This window comes from Danio rerio, chromosome 14 (assembly GCF_049306965.1).
Source record: "Danio rerio strain Tuebingen ecotype United States chromosome 14, GRCz12tu, whole genome shotgun sequence".
Taxonomy (NCBI): Eukaryota; Metazoa; Chordata; class Actinopteri; order Cypriniformes; family Danionidae; genus Danio; species Danio rerio.
In genome coordinates this window covers 16,439,859-16,457,317 of record NC_133189.1, presented here as the reverse complement: position 1 = coordinate 16,457,317, position 17,459 = coordinate 16,439,859, and the positions used below count along the sequence as shown (strand labels likewise).

At 44.7% G+C, this 17,459-nt stretch overlaps 2 long non-coding RNA genes across 2 annotated transcripts; both read left to right on the top strand.

The window, feature by feature from the left end:
• The first annotated feature begins 15,519 nt into the window (after window positions 1-15,519).
• On the top strand, window positions 15,520-16,731 carry LOC141377702 (uncharacterized). The gene is made up of 4 exons (XR_012390263.1): window positions 15,520-15,945; window positions 16,019-16,097; window positions 16,382-16,496; window positions 16,705-16,731. It is a non-coding gene; the product is annotated as an uncharacterized lncRNA (long non-coding RNA).
• A 22-nt stretch (window positions 16,732-16,753) lies between these two features.
• LOC137487514 (uncharacterized) lies at window positions 16,754-17,456 on the top strand. The gene is made up of 4 exons (XR_011006118.2): window positions 16,754-16,863; window positions 16,950-17,042; window positions 17,200-17,259; window positions 17,377-17,456. It is a non-coding gene; the product is annotated as an uncharacterized lncRNA (long non-coding RNA).
• Window positions 17,457-17,459: the final 3 nt, after the last annotated feature.

Below are 17,459 nucleotides of genomic sequence, written 5' to 3'. Positions count from 1 at the left end.
AAAACACCTTACCGTGCGCTCACACATATGCAACGCGCATGTTTCATCTCAACGTCAACCAAAACTGAAACCAACTAGAAGGAGACACAGAGAATGAAACAGCACGATGCAGACAGAACAAAACAATATAAAACTCAAACACGAGTACAAGAGCGCACGTTCCAAGCAAGCACAGACCACGCACGGTTTGCACGCACTCATGACAGCGCGCACACAGAGACCCACACAATGACAGAAAAAAGTGCCTGACCCAAGAAAACTCGAGCCGAGCACAACAGGACAGGAAAAGACAGAGCTAGTGTCCGGACTTTGCCACCAAAACAAGAATTTACAAGACCAGAGTGGCAGAACCCTGACACTACCCAAGGTGTCTAAGAGGTGCCGGCAGGGTAAGGAACTGGGCAGGGGGTCGACAGGGCAAGACGTCTGAATGGTGCCGGCAAGGCAAGGAGCCGGACTTGGGCCGGCACTGAGCTGCAATCTGGGGCTGGAGCGGACACTGGCGTGCTCTGTGGCTGGTGCAGCATTTTGGGCAGCGCACTTCCTTTGAAACCTCTGTTTGTTCAACCAAGTTAGAGGAAGGTCGTGAGCTGAACTCAGAGGAAAAGGAGGGGTAGAGTGGTAGCTGCAATCAGACGGAGGGGGTGTGAGGATCTGCCAATCTTTACGGTGGGGGAGATAAAGCGAAAAGCCCCAGATGTCCAACACCCTAAGCTGATCCATTTCCCATTGTGATAAGGGATCGTCGAGGCACATATGCAACGAGCATGTTTCATCTCAGTGCCAACCAAAACCGAAACCAACTAGACGGAGACGCTGAGAATGATACAGTGCGATGCCGACAGAACAAAACACAAACACCTGTACAAAAGCATGTGTAATAAAGTTCGTTGTGTGGAAGAAGAAGACAGGGTCGGCGATATTGGTAAGCACAAATATTTATTTTTTTTATCTGTGCTATTTTATCTGTGCTGTGTCTTTTGTCAAACTCTCCTCTCTCTCCCAGCTTGTCCTTCTCCTCCCCTTATGGAAGCGTCTCTCCGGCCCAATCACTAGAAAATACAGGTGTTAATGATTATTTAATGTTTGGACCACTGACCAGCCGCCAATGTCTCCGTTTGCTTTCCCCCCTTTTTGGGTGTTTGATCATGCCTTCCCCACCACATACCCCCACAGCCTGTCTCAGGCCGGGCAGCCGTCCGGCCAGCAGCTCTCCCCCCTTCCCCCGCCCCGGGAGAGGAAGTCCGCTACGACCATCTGCTCAACCGGCCTGTGGATCACTTTGAATTTAAAAGGCTGTAAAGCGAGATACCATCGGGTGATCCGCGCGTTGGTATCCTTAATGTGGTGAAGCCACTGGAGAGGGGCATGATCCCAACAGAGGATGAACCTCTCTGCCCAGGAGACTGTAGCGGAGAGTGAGGACGGCCCACCTGATCGCCAAGCACTCTTTTTCCATATGGGTGTACTTAGCCTCCCTGAAGCGGCCGTTCCTCACCCTCTACCTACTGGGCGAGAACCGCCCCCAGACCCTGATCAGAAGCATTCGTCTGTAAAATAAAGGGGAGAGCAAAATTAGGAGCGTGCAATAACGGCCCACCCGCAAAGTTCAGCTTTAACTTTGGTGGAGGCCTTTTGACACTGCTCCTTACACTGGATGGTATATGGTTCCCCCTTTTTAGTGAGATCAGTTATGGGACTGTCATCCTCACCTGTAATCATCGTTGCCAGCGCCACCTCCTTCGGCTCCCTCCACAGCTTTAATAAATTAAGATGATAAATTTATTGTGCACCACTCCTGTCCGTTCGTACCACCTCATAATCAAGATCGTTCACTTGCCGTGTGACCTCAAATGGCCCTAGCCAGTTGGCGAGCAATTTAGAGCTGGAAGAAGGCAGCAGTACAAGTACTTTATCTCCCGGTGAAAATGTTTGTAGCTTAGTGCCCTTGTCCTAATGGGAAAAACCCAGTGGAGGCTTGGGGAACCTCCCGCACAGTGAATAACAAGGGCTCTAACCGTTTATCCCAATTTTCTGCGTCTTCGGGATCGAATTACTAAACATTGCTTTAAGTGTGCGATTAAACCGTTCCACCAGTCTGTCTGTTTGTGGGTGATAGACACTAGTGCGAATCGATTTAATGCCCAATAATTTGCATAATTTGCGCAATATGCGTAACATAAACGCGGTGCCTTAGTCGGTGAGGATCTCCTTGGGGATCCCCACCCGGGAGAGAGCCTCTGCAACACTCTTGGCTGAGATGTTGCGGAGAGCTACAGCTTCCAGGTACAGGGTTGCATAATCCACTAGGACCAATGCAAACCGGTGCCTGCATGCGGATCAATCTAATGGCCCGATGAGATCCATACCAATTCTCTCGAAGGGGATCTCCATTATTGGTAAAGGGCACAACGACACTTTTGGGGTGGCCGGTGGAATTACTAGCTGACATTCAGGACACGCAGCGCACCATCTGATGACATCCCCGTGAATGCCCGGTCAAAAAAAAAAATCGCGCCATGAGGCGAATTAGGCCGCTTGACCTCAATGTCCGGCCATAGCGTTAGCATGAGCCGCACGGAAAAGCTTTTCCCGACGGCTTTTAGGAACCAATAATTGGTTGGTATCTTCTTTTGATTGAGTGTCTTGGATCACTTGATACACCCTGTCTTTAATGATCGCAAAATACGGATAGTTGAGCGGCAAGCTAAAAAATGCCATCAAGCAAGTGAAAGTGATCGATGGGCATGTCCTCCAGCCTGAGCGACTACTCAACTATCTGAGAATTCCCCCAGCTGAGCGATCCGCCCCCTAGCCTAAACTCTGGCCAGTTCGTTCCCAAAATCAGCGGGTGCTTGAGGTGCAGGTTAACCGGTACCTCTACGCTATGTTTTTTTCCCCGAAATTGGATTTCTATGGCTGCTAGCGGGTAGTGAATTTCATCACCATGCACACACCTCACCCTAACCGTGCGGCTTTTATCTAGTGCCGTGTCTTGCATCAGGCATGGGTGGACAGAGGTTTGGTTACACCCCGAATCCACTAAGGCATGATATTTATCCCCTTTTATACTCACGATATCTGATATAGCCCATTGCGACCGGGGCGACAGCGCTTTGTGTTGTTTGCGGTGGAGGACAGCGAGTGCCTGGATCACTTTCACAAATGGACTAGCTGACGGAGTGGTCATCTTGGCAGTGAAGTCTCTTCTTCTTCCCGGGTTTCGGCACCACTGTAATAAAGTTCGTTGTGTGGAGGAAGAAGACAGGGTTGGCGAAATCGGTAAGCACAAATATTTATTTATTTTATCTGTGCTGGGCACTCGTGTGCATGTGTGTGTGTGTGTGTGCAAGTAGAGTCTCTCTCCTGGCTTCTCCTTCTCCTCCCCTTATAAAAGTGTCTCTCTGGCCCAATCACTAGAAAATACAGGTGTTAATGATTATTTATGATTGGACCACTGACCAGCTGCTGGTGTCTCCGCTTGCTCTCCCCCCTTTTTGGATAATGCCTTCCCCACCACGGCATGTATTCCAAGCACGCACAAACACGGTCTGCGCGCACTCACGACAGAGTGCACACAGAGACACACACAATGACAGAAAACAAGTGCCCAATCCGGGAAAACTCGAGTTGAGCACAACAGGACAGGACAAGACAGAGCTGGTGTCTGGACTCTCCCATCTAAACAAGAATTTACAAGACCAGAGTGGCAGAACCCTGACAAGTTATTGTATAACAATGGTTTGTTCTGTAGACTATCAAAAAAATTAAAGCCTAAAGGGGCTAATAATTTTGATTGTAAAATTGTTTAAGTTTTTTTTTAACTGTTTTTGTACTAGCCAAAATAAACACATTAAATTTTCTTCAGAAGAAAAAATATTATCAGACATACTGTGAAAATTTCCTTGTTCTGGTAAACATAAATTGGGAAATATTCAAAAAAAGAAAAAAAATTCAAAAGGAGGCTAAAAAATTATTCAATTAAATTAAATTTAAAAAATAATTTATCCATTTTAGTGCTCCCTGTTTTTTCATGTTTTGTGTGAAATTTGAGGGAAAGAAACACATGTGGGATGTAAAAACAAAAAGTACATACATTTTAATTATTGCAAGGGGATTCAGGCATTTTGTACAGCTCATTTTGTTTCCCTTAACATGACAATGGCAACTTAAACATACCTGATTTAGCTTATTACACTCTCAGAAAAAAAAGGTACATAGTGGTACAAATAATTTTCCTTAAGGAACAATTTTGGACCTTTGTAAAAGTTGTACCTTATATGGTACGGAAAAGACCTGTACCTTTTATGGTAGAACTGAAATGAAGGTACATAATTGTTCTCATAAAAAAGGTACACAAGTGTTGGACAACTCCTTCTTTATTACAGTATCAATGAAAATAAATATTACTGAAAATACAAAGTGATTTTATGAATAATTTCCCTATTAAAAGATGAATCATCATTTAAAAGGATGTTAAAAGTAACTTATAAACATTCATTATTACGTTATATAATACAAAACAACTGGAAAAATAAAACTATAACATTTAAGGCATTTTTAAATCAACATTTGGTAAGTGTTTTTACATTTTTATCATTGATATCCGCACCTTTTGGCGTTTTGCTTTTTGCAAAAGTCCTGCATATGAAAAGTGTTCATGCAGTCATTTTAGTATTGTAAAAATAATCAAACATTGTGCATATCTCATTACAATACTTTTGCATAAATCTATTTCCATATTAAAATTCTGTCAATTAAATTAACGTTTAAGTGATTGCAAAGGTTTTATGTGAATATTGGAGAAAAAAGTTATACTGTATATTGTACATGGGAAAATATTTCTGTAACATTTCTGTAAATAGTGTTGTGAAATGTTTAGCAAAAATTGATCTTTTGATTTATGTTAAAGTATTTTTTTATTCTTTATTGTAAATGGGAAAAGATGCATTTACACATTTACATTTACATTTAATCATTTAGCTGACACTTTTATCCAAAGCGACTTACAATTGAGGACAAGGAAGCAGTTTACAAACTATAAGAGCAACAATGAATAAGTGCTTTAGGAAAATTTCAGGTATGTGAAGTGTAAGAAGCAAAACATTAGTAAATTTTTTTATTTATCTATTTTTTTTTGTAATACAGTTAGCAGTAGAACCAGAGAGGCAATTGCAGATAGGAAAGGAAGTGGAGACTTGATAGCACAAAAACCTTGTTTAAAAATGTATTCGATGTTTTATATTTACTTAAAATAAAAAGACACATTTTAAATATATCAAAATGCCTTTAAATAATTCTTAAAGGAATTATTTAAAGAAATTACATTTGACACTGTTGAGGTACAAAGTGTCTGGTCACTGTAGTCTTACCATCATGGATCAGATTTGTACCTTTGAAAAAGTTACAAAACTGTATCTGCAGGTTTTAAAAACCGAGAGTATATTTTGGTTTCCCATGGTACAAATCACATCCTTAAAGTTACAAACTGCAATGGTAAAAAAATTTTCCTTTGTCTTAAGGTACAATTTTGTTCTATAAAAAGGTACTGCCCCAGTGACAAGAGTTTGTACCTTCTTTGGTACAACATTGTACCATTTTTATGAAAATGTAGGTGACGGTTCTGCCATTGAATAAATTATTGTATCAGAAATTGCATGCTAGGGGAGGAGCTATGACATCACCTTGTAGGCTAATCGGCTGGCAGCATAAAACTGGTTCCCCTTCGGTTGGGGAACTTCAGTGCTATTAAGTGGATTTGATCTTTGTGAAAATCCATGAAATGGGAGGATTCGGTACAGAAGCCGCTTGTCTGAAAGAGTATTGAACGGGCCAATGAATGCAATGAATTGGCAGCGTAAGCTTGCACAGGTGTGCTTCATTGCCAATTATCCCAGCATATAAGCGCACCTGGAGCGAGCAAACGCCATCCTTTTCGATTCAGAGACTTTCTGATCGAGCCGATGAGGGTTCCTCCAGAGCGGTGCGTATAAAGTTGCAAACTTCACAGAAAGAGCAACACAGTCGTGCAGCACGTCCTTTTCAGGACGGCGCTCCGACTGTGCGTTTCTGGATGCGGTGGTTTCCTGTCCTCGGATCATGGGCACGGGCACTGCGTTACATGACTGGGGGGTCCAGCATGTTACTGCGCTGCTCGCGGGCAGTTCATGTCGTCATTGCGATGCCATGACTGTTGCGCAGTAAAGATCGCGGCTAGCCTTTACAAAAGGGCGAACCACCCCAGTTGTCCCCTGCTCTGCAGCGGGCACTCGGGCAGATCTGAGGGTTTCAGCGAGAGATAATCCATCGCCCACGGGCCCGCGGACCTCCCGCTCCTCTACGCGCTCCATCCAAGCTTCGGGCGGGGGAAGCAATCCGTCTAACAGATGGTAGCTCTTACACCCGATGACACCGGAGACCAGACGTCCACCGCGGCATCGGAGGGTTGGCTTTCATTGTCCGATGATGATCCAGACCCGCTCGCCCCCTCCGGGCAGGTGAGCGCTGTCACTACGGATCCTGAAACGGACATGTTAGCCGCGCTTTCCCGGGCTGCTTCTGCCGTGGGTTGGAGATGGTTTATCCCCCAGCTCCGCGGCCGGACCGACTAGAGGGGCGTTCCCTTCTTCCCGGAGGTGCACAGTAGGCTCTTGAAAAGCACTTTTTTTCTGCTCGTGCTGCGTGTCCCTCCACCCTCACCACTCTTGACGGTGGAACAGCCAGGGGGTATGTGGCGATTCCTCAGGTTGAGTGCCCGATGGCAGTCAATCCGCGCGGTGCCTCTTCTTGGCGGGGTCCGCCTCGTCTCCCATCCAAAGCCTGTAAGTTATCTGCCTCCCTCGGAGCTAGAGCTTACATAGCTGCGGGCCAGGCTGCTTCCGCCTTGCATGCGATAGCCACCTACCAGCGCTACCAAGCGCAGGCACTGGCCGAGCTGCACGAGGGTGGGTCCAACCCAGGCTTACGAGTTTTGCACCGCCGCCGACTTGGCTCTTCGGACTACTGAGTCTGCTGTGTGTGCGTTGGGGAGGACGATGTCCACACTAGTGATCCAGGAGCGCCACCCCTGGCTGATATGCGCGAAGTCGACAAAGTCCGCTTACTTGACTTCCCCATATCCCAAGCCATGTTCGGCGACACCGTCTTTGTATTCACCCAGGAATTCGAGGCGGTGAGAGAGAAGTTGATGGGTGATGTCTTATCGGCGGTCCGTAGCCCGCTCCGCCCGCGGTGCCATTCATACCTGCTCCTCGCCGGAGGCGCCCACCTACGAGAGCTGCTCCGCCCCCGCACACGCCTCTGGCGAAGCGAGCGCGTCGGGCACCTCGGAAGCAGGCAGCCCCCCTGCCCAGAACGCCGCTAAGTTCGGCAACGGACCGCGAAGCGTCCCTAGGACAGGCCATCTGGAGAAGATGGAACTTGCTCTTTCCCCACTGGAGGGCGGGGCCCCATTTCCAACGGCACTTTTTACTGCCATAAAAACATCATGAAAAAGCACTTTTCCACTTCCCCGAATGTGACAGCCCGAAATCTGCCAGCCTGGGACGCTATGCTTTCTAGCTTGCAGATTCGGTGCGTTTCGCCAGTGGCTCACGAGCGCTGGGAGGACGGTCTCCTTTCTCCCACCCCTCGAGCCTCCCCTCCGGAGCTCGGGTGCGGAGTGAGAGCAAATATCTCACCTCCAGCTTTTCAGTGGGACCCGCGCGCTTCCCGGATCAGCACACCCACTCCGCGCTGCCCCACTACTGGTACGTCAGCGATTGTAGCGATGAGTCCATTAGTGAGAGCTCTGCCTGCCTGGTTAGCGCGGGCCAGCTCTTCGCAGTGGCTCATATGCACAATCAGACTCGGCTATGCGATTCAGTTCGCGAAACGGCACCCCAAGTCACTGGTGTGTATTCACCAGGGTCAGCCCCCTGTCCGCCCCTGTCTTGCGAGAGAAGATTGCTGTCCTCCTGGCGAAGGATGCAATCGAGCCGCTCCCTCCAGCCGAGATGGAGAGCGGGTTTTACAGCCCACACTTCATCGTGCCCAAAAAGAGCGGTGGGTCACAGCCAATCCTAGATCTGCGCGTTTTGAACCGCTGTCTGCACAAGCTGCCGTTCAGAATGCTCACGCTGAAGCGGTGCGTTTGTCCTCTGGGTTGGTCTGCAGCATTAGACCTGATGGACGCGTATTTTCATGTCTCCACTCATCCTCGCCACCGTCAATTTCTGCGGTTTGCGTTTGAAGGTTGAGCTTGGCAATACAAAGCCCTTCCCTTCGGGCTCTCTCTGTCTCCACGGGTCCTCACCAAGCTTGCGGAGGGTGCCTTAGCGCCCCTTCGGCTCGCGGGCATCTGCAAACTCAATTTTCTTGACGACTGGCTTATTTTTGCCCTCTCTCGGAGCAATTGATTATGCACAGAGACAAAGTGCTCTGGCACTTCCACCTGTTGGGGTTTCAGGTCAACCAAGAAAAGAGCAAACTCACCCCTGTGCAGAGGATCTCTTCTCTCAGGCTGGAGCTGAACTCGGTCACCATGGCAGCGCGCCTCTCCGGAGAGCGCCCTCAGCTGATGCTGTACTGTCTGAGAGAGCTCGACAGTAAAATAGTGGTCCCAATGAAACTATTTCAGAGGCTCCTGGGGCATATGGCATCCGCAGCCGCTTCATGCCGCTCGGATTACTCTATATGAAACCACTTCAGCACTGGCTTCACGATCGAGTCCCCAGACGCGCATGACACACGTGCGCACACCGAGTCTCTGTTACTGCGCTGTGTCGCCGCGCCCTCAGCCCTTGGAGCGACCCCTCGTTCCTACAGGCCTGGGTGTCTCTAGGACAGGCGTCCAGTCTTGTTGTCGTTTCAACAGACGTTTCCAACACAGGGTGGGGGGCTGTGCGTTGCGGGCATGCGGCTGCGGACCTGTGGAAAGGTACCCAGGTGCATTAGCATATCGCCTGGAGCTGTTGGCAGTGTTCCTCCCTCTCCACCATTTTTTTTCGGCGCTGGAGCGGCAACACGTGCTGGTCAGGACGGACAGTACGGCGGCGGCAGCGTATATCAGCCGTATGGGGGGTATGCGCTCTCGCCGCATGTCTCAGCTCGCCCGCCGTCTGCTCCTCTGGAGTCATCCGCGGCTGAAATCGCTGCAAGCCATTCATATTCAGGCAAGCTCAACCGTGCAGCCGATGCGCTCTCACGGCAGCCTTATGTCCTGGAGAGTGGAGACTCCACCCCGAGTCTGTTCAGCTGATATGGGCGTGAGTCGGGGAAGCCCAGATCGATCGTTGATCGCTCATTGCCAGTTGTTCTTTACCTGACCGAGTGCTCTCGGCACGGATGCACTGGCTTACAGCTGGCCTCGGGGCATACGCAAATACGCGTTTCCCCCAGTGAGCCTGCTCGTACAGTTACTGTGCAAGGTCAGGAAGGACGAGGAACAGGTTGCTGGTTGCGCTCCTCTGCCTCAACCGGACCTGGATGTCAGAGCTCTCCCTCGCGATAGCCCTCCCCTGGCAGTTCCCTTCGAGAGAGCACTTACTCTCTCAGGGACAGGGCACCATCTGGCACCCTCGCCGATCTTTGGAGGTCCTTAGACACGAGGAAGACTTAGGTAACCTCCGATTGCTGTGGCTAATACCGTCACTCGGGCAAGAGCCCCCTCCTCAAGCGCGCCTATGCCCTGAAGTGGAGTCTATTCACTGAATGGTGTGTCTCTTGCAGAGAAGATTCCCGTAATTTGCCAGATCAGCGTTGTGCTTTCTTTACGCCGAGAGAAGCTGGAAAGCAGGCTGTCACCCTCCACACTCAAGGTTACGTGGCTGCCATCTCCGCTTTCATGACACGGTGGCTGGCAGCACCATGAGAACGCATAACCTCATCATCCTGTTCCTTAGGGGCGCTAAGCGAATTAATCCACCCCGCCCCCTCTCATGCCCTCTTAGGATCTCGCCCTCGCTACACAAGCCACGTCAGATCCCTTCGATCCTCGACTCAGTATCTTTATGTCCCTAAAGACAGCTCTGCTGGTCGCGTTGATATCGATTAGAGGGTCGGGGACCCGGAGGCATTTTTCGGTCAGTGACTCGTGCCTGTAATTGGGCTGGCTTTCTCTCACTTCCTGAGACCCCGCCCGCGATATGTGCCCAAGGTTCCTACCACTCCGTTTTAATACTAGGTAGTGAGCCTGCAAGCGCTGCCCTCGGAGGAGACAGACCCAGCCCTTCTTTATTGTCCAGTTCGTGTCTTGCGTATTATCCGGACCGCACTCAGAGTTTAGATCAATTGAGCAGCTCTTCGTCTGTTATGGCGGTCAGCAGCAGGTAAGTGCCGTACCGAAATAAGTTTTCCCACTGGGTTGTGGATGCCATTCTCTCGCTTATCAGAGCCGAGGTGAGCCACGTACCCCGAGAGTGCACGCGGCGCCTCTCTAACAGACATCTGTAGAGCTGCGGGCTGGGTGACACCCAACACATTTGCAAGGTTTTACAATCTGCGAGTGGAGCCAGTTTCCTCAAGGGTATTAGGTAACCCTTGGTGATTGAGGAAATAATTTGGTGGGGTGTTTAAACACGCTTGCTGCGCCATTCTCCCTAACACGGAGGTACGTGCGCCTTTTTATCTGTCAGTAAAGTTCCCCGTCAGGTGAGCCCTGCAGATTCCTCCGTGGCCCCCAGCACTGACTCAGCGGAGGAGTCACTTGCTGGCCCACTACGTTGTAGGTCTGCCCGCTGGTCAGCCCGCGTCCTGGGTATAGGTGCCTGCTATGCGTGATCCCCACTAGGCGATCCCATATGCTTATTCCGCCATGGTTAAGTCCCCCCCCCTGGGCGGACCCGTGTCTTCCCTCTCCGCTAACCACTCTTTTGCTATGCGTACTCCCCCTTTTTAGGGCTTGTCCATATGTAAATTCTGCCATCTATCCCCCCTTGGGTAACGGATGGCCTCCGCAGCGTCCTCCCTATCGGGATTGCACGCTTCCCATTGCACGTCGTATTTCCTACAATTATCTAGATGCTCACGACTTCCCAAAAAATATATCTAAATCCGTAAGACTTCTGTTGAAGTAGGATAAATTAGGGCCAGGGATGCGTTGGAGGACCGCGCCTCCCATGATGTGGGTGCGTCAAGCTTGCTTGACTATCCCCTCATCGGGGGCGTTGGTAAGGTGCAGTAATTATGGCGCTTTACATCGTTCTCCCATTTCGTGGATTTTCACAAAGATCAAATCCACTTAATAGCACTGAAGTTCCCCAACCGAAGGGGAACATTCGAGGTTACAGAAGTAACCCTTCGTTCCCCGAGGAGGGGAACGGAAGTGCTATACTCCGTCGCCATAATGACTGTCCCTTAGCTGTTTGAAAGTCTCTTCAGCTTAAAAGGATGGCGTTTGCTCGCTCCAGGTGCGCTTATATGCTGGGATAATTGACAATGAAGCACACCTGTGCAAGCTTACGCTGCCAATTCATTGCATTCATTGGCCCGTTCAATACACTTTCAGACAAGCAGCTTCTGAACCGAATCCTCCCATTTTGTGGATTTTCACAAAGATCAAATCCACTTAATAGCACTTGTAACCTCGAACGTTCCCTTGATAAAATCCCTATAGGATTTTCCCATAGGTAGGGGGAAGGCTCGAGACGGCAGACTGAGTGGTTCCACTCAAGCAGGCTCTGTGAATAATAGTTTGAAAATGTCCTAACTTTGATATATTGATAAAAAAAAAAAACTAGTAGGCGAGGCAGTGGCGCAGTAGGTAGTGCTGTCGCCTCACAGCAAGAAGGTCGCTGGGTCGCTGGTTCGAACCTTGGCTCAGTGGTGTTTCTGTGTGGAGTTTGCATGTTCTCCCTTTGCGTGGGTTTCCTCTGGGTGCTCCGGTTTTCCCCACAGTCCAAAGACATGAAGTACAGGTGAATTGAGTAGGCTAAATTGTCTGTAGTGCATGAGTGTGTGTGTGTGGGGATGTTTCCCAGAGATGGGTTGCGGCTGGAAGGGCATCTGCTGCGTAAAAACTTGCTGGATAAGTTGGCGGTTCATTCCGTTGTGGCGATGCCAGATTAATAAAGGGACTTAGCCGACAAGAAAATGAATGAATGAATGAAAAAACTAGTAAAGTGACTTTAACTTAAATAGTCTTGAGTAACTGTTACAACTGTTACAAAAACGTTTTTTTTTCACCCAATTTCCTTTAAAGTGGATGGCAGACGAGAACCGGTGATATATTATCGATCAAGATTACAACTTACTTGCCCTAGAAGAGGCCTGTAATAAACAGAAAATTGAACACTGAAGATCCAAGAAAATGTCAAGACTAAATATGACCATACAACGCTACCCAGTCCAAATCCAAAAAAAAAAAGCAAAAACAAAGGCAAAGAACAAACTTAAAGGGAAATAATCTGACGCTTAAAATTTACACATGATATCTATAAATAAACCACAGATTTGAGTTTGTAAGAACTACATTCTCGCATGAAACACTGTTAAAATTTCATTTCGTGACATATTAAACGCAATATTTATAATATTAGCTGGGCTTTCTCATCCGCCATTACCATTTGCTTGTTGATGTGAAATGAATTCTGGGAGAAAAAAAATATTAATTCTCAAAACACTTCAAACGAATTTTATTCTTATTGTCAACGTCAGATATATGCAATAATTTCGCTGGTAAAGTGAATAAAAAACAATGTTACTATATTGTAATCAATATCCCAACAAACACACAACGTTGCCTCAACGTAGCGACCTTACTACAACGTTGCACCAACCTTGCAAAAAGGTTGAGGATTTAGCGTTGTTGCTGAAGGTTGTTACAACGATGTCATAATGTTGCCATTTAAACATCACATGAGAGCGCTGCTTTAAGTGGTGTGGACGACCGCTGTACAACATTGTAATTACTCGTCATCACTGAACCAGTTTGAATTTTAACAGACCGTTGGTCATTTCATTCATCAACGACCGAGGAGACGTGAGTATTGCTAAATCTTAAGATATGTGAATATTACAACAAACCAACACTTTCCGTTTCAATGAGGCAAAAATCTGTTCCAACATTACATTGAAATAATAAGACACACACATATATATTAATACGAGCGAGTATCATGAGTTCACATTTTCAGCACTCTGTGCACGAACAGCGACAACATTAAAATCGTTGTTAAATCTCTGGATAAAACATTTCATGATACTTTACCTACTCCTTGTCTTTATAGTCGAAAGGATAATGTCTTTTAAAGTTCCGTTTTTTTTCCATATTCATCGTGATCAGTCAGTTACGAGTACTTCAAGTAGGTCACACGATCACAGCTGACCCACCGTTTACAAAACGAGCAGACTTAACGTAAATATACAAAACTCCACCTTGCGTCCGTTAAAGAGACAGGTCACTCAAAAATGAAAATGTTCTCACGAATTATGTACCCTTCAAGTGATTCCAAACCTTTATGTTTCTTTATTCTGTTGAACACTAAAGACAGTCTTTGAAAGAAAAAATCTGAAAACTGTAACCTGCTTCCATAGTACAAAAAGTACCATGGAAGTCAATAGTTACAGTTTTACAGCTTTATTCAATAAATCTTTTTCGTTTAACAGAAAAAAAGCCAAGTAAGTTTGTAATAAGTAAAGGATGAGGCTAAATAGTGACAGAATTGTCAGTTTAATTAACATCAGTATATAAAAGTAAAAAAAAGTAAAATCTTAAAGTATATAAGTTGATGTTAAAATGCTAATATTAAAATTAATTAAAAGATCTGCTAGTCTAAATTGCCCTTTTGATTTAAATGTTTGAATTTAAAATACACTTTTTTCAGGCTATTTTTAATTTTTTTAAATCTAAAAAAGTAATGTGTGTCTAGTAAAATTACATGATTTTTTGTTTGTTTGTTTGTTTAAGAATGGAAAACAAAAGACGAGTTGCTAGGAGGGAATATATAAGACACTGGAGAAAAGCCAACAATATTCTTTCAAGTAGTCAACAAAAATCACAAACTTATGTAAATGATGAATACATTAGTTCTAAACCTCAAAATTATGTACAGCAGTATTCATCAATATCAATTTCAGAGTGCAGCACAGTTTCTTTTTCAAGAGAGAGTGAAAATGTATCCTTAAACGAAGAGGACACGCTCAGGACAGATGAAAGGACTGATTTCTCTTCTGATCATGACATGTATTTGTCACTTTCCGAAGAAGATGTTGAAACAAATACTTTGACAGATGACCTCATTGCATGGACCAACAAACACCATATTCGGCAGTGTGCTATGGACGACCTCCTAAAAGTATTACGTTCACAGGGGCATCACACATTGCCCATGACAGCACGCACACTTTTGAAGACAGAGCGAGCAGTTGATGTTCAGATTAAATCTGGAATGCAGTACATACATCTGTTATTGGCTGAACAAATTAAGAAAGCATTAAAAAGATATCCTTCTGAGATTACTTCCACAATACATGTTCTTGAGATTTCATTCAACGTTGATGGACTTCCACTTTTTAAAAGTACATCATTATCACTATGGCCTGTGTTGTGCTGTATCCATCTTGAACCAGTGACTGTATTTCCTGTAACACTGACGTTGGGACCCCAAAGACCTCTAGATCTTAAATTTCTGGAAGATGCTGTAACAGAACTCAAACAATTGTTTGAAAGTAGTCTAACTTTTGATGGAAATCTCATTCAAGTTAAGCTGAGATGTATTGTATGTGATGCACCAGCTAAAGCAATGGTAAAAAGCATCAAGCAATTTTCTGCTTATTATGGTTGTGATAGATGTGAGCAAAAGGGATTCTGGGAAAAAAGGATGACATATCAAGAAGTTGATGCTTTTGAATTAAGAACAGATTGTTCATTTCGAGTTCAAAAACAACCAGAACACCATAATGGAACAACACCATTTGCTGAGTTACCTATTGATATGATTGGCCAGTTTCCAATTGATTATATGCACCAGGCATGTCTTGGTGTTATGAAAAAAATGTTAACAATTTGGTCAAGAGGAGAAAAAGGACGGAGCATACAGACAAAGATGTCTGCTGGTCAAGTAGAGGTGGTGAGTGCAAGACTTATCAATCTACAAAAATGCATTCCTTCATGCTTTGCTCGAAAACCACGAAGTTTGAGACACCTGGAAAGGTGGAAAGCAACAGAGCTTAGACAGTTCCTAGTTTACACTGGAAAGTTGGTTTTATCAGGGATTCTGCGGCAAGACCTTTATGAACACTTCCTGACATTTAGTGTTGCTATTTCCATCTTACTCTGCCCCTCCTTGGTCAGTCAACATGTTTCATATGCACACAAATTGCTACAGTACTTTGTAGCTAGGGGCAGAGAGCTGTATGGATCATCATTCTTGGTGTACAATGTGCATTCAATGCTTCACCTTGCATCTGATGCAAAGACTTATGGTTGTCTGGATGAATGCAGTGCTTTTCCGTTTGAGAATCACATGCAGAAGTTGAAGAGAATGGTGCGCTCAGGAAAGAGCCCTTTTGTGCAAATTGTGAAAAGGATCAAAGAAGTCCAAGATGATACAACCTTACAAAGTGTTCAAAGAGGCAATGTCATTTCTTTTAGACAACCAGACAATTGCATTATTTTGGAAGATGGCAAATGTTGTGAGGTCATTGATAAAAATAAGGATGAATACCTGTGTAGAATTTTTCTCCATCCATCTCCCCTGTTTACGGTGCCCTGTGAATCATCAATAATTGGAGCATATTTTTGCCAAAAGAACACTCTTCAACAAATGATCCCAAAAGAAAAAGTCAGTCAGAGTAAAAGAGCAATAAAGATTGACCAGGAGCAAAGGGTGGTCTACCTGACTCTCCTTCACAAACATGGCTAATCAGTTCTCCTTTATAATCATGACTAAAGAGCTCTCCTTCACAATCATGACTACACATCATCAGCAAATTCTCCTATTGATAATTTGTGGATTTTAATTATGTGTAAGTTGCATTAAACTCTATTGTTTAACCACTTACTGTTGTTTTCAAATGACTCATGTAACTTGTCTTTCAGAATGTTTTCAGTTGTTGAATTTACCTCAGACCACAGTGTTGCTGTAATTCCAGATGTATGGAAAGAAGAATTAGATGAGGTAAGGAGTATACTACTCTACTATACCACCGTATTAAATGCAATTATGTTAACTAAAACGCAGTATGTCCATAATGTGGAAAATATGTTTATAATTGTAAACACACGTCATGCACATCTTGTATTTAGAGAAAAGTAAATACCAAAAAGAGTGCTAATTAACTTCTAATTTAAGTACCAAAATAGATAAACAGCAGGTGTGATGTTTGCAGTGGTCTGTAAATATAAGGTACTTTGTATTGCATGTTGTTAGCTGTATTAATATTTATATTAATACTTTCCCAGGACATCTATTGTTATTGGCCACCCAACAATGCACAATCTCTTGTGAGAAAAAGGTCCTTACCTGATAAAATCAGATGGATCAGATTGCAAGTCCATAGAGTTTTCAAATCATCAGGTATGTCAATAAATTGTATTGTCTGTTTTATATTAATGAGGATCGGAGATAAAGGCAGTAACACTAATAGCTGAAATTTGAATTCTTATCCATTTTCAGTAATTATCAATCATTTTTACAATGATCATTTTACTCAGTATTTTTTTTTCTTCATAATGCTTTATAAATATTTTACCTTTTGTTCCCAATAATGTTTTTTTTTCTTTAGTTGACTACATTACAGCACAAAAGCTCATGATTAGAGCTCAAAATACGTCATGCCCTGAACTTTCTGATGCTTCCATCTCTGGAAAAAAGCAAACCAGGCTAAAGAGACCACCTTTACGGCTTTTAGAGTCAGATAGTGACATCACCGATATAGAAGACAGTACGTATACGAATTTATTTTTTATTTTTCCAGGTAAAAAAATAATTAAATTACACATAATTACATTGAATAAAATTGATGTTTAGGTGATATCAACAATATACCACAAGCAAAAAAATCAACACTGCCATCCCCCCCAAAAAGAATAGAAAAAAGAAGAAACTTAATAAAAAGTACAGGTAAAAGTCAATGATTTATAAAGCTGTAGATGTTTATTATGTTATAATCTGTGATATGGTGTGTGTAATGTTCATACCACTATTCTACACAAACATTCTGGCCATTTGTCTATGACAGTGTTATCATTAACAATGTGATTCTGTACATTATTTTCAGAATCTGAGCCGTCATGGACATGTGAGGGACGTGACAGATTTCCAAGAGCTGGATTTTATAGTAAGGATAATAGATTAAATAACAAGTTATTATAGATAAGCAAATTTAGACAAGCAAATTGACACTATATAAGTATATATTCTAAGTAATTGCAAGGTCATTGTGTCATTAATCCAGAATTGCCAGAGGAGGCCAGAGTTGCTAGATCAGCTTCGTATACAGATAGTACCTGTTCAATGATGCCACAACATTTAGGCAAT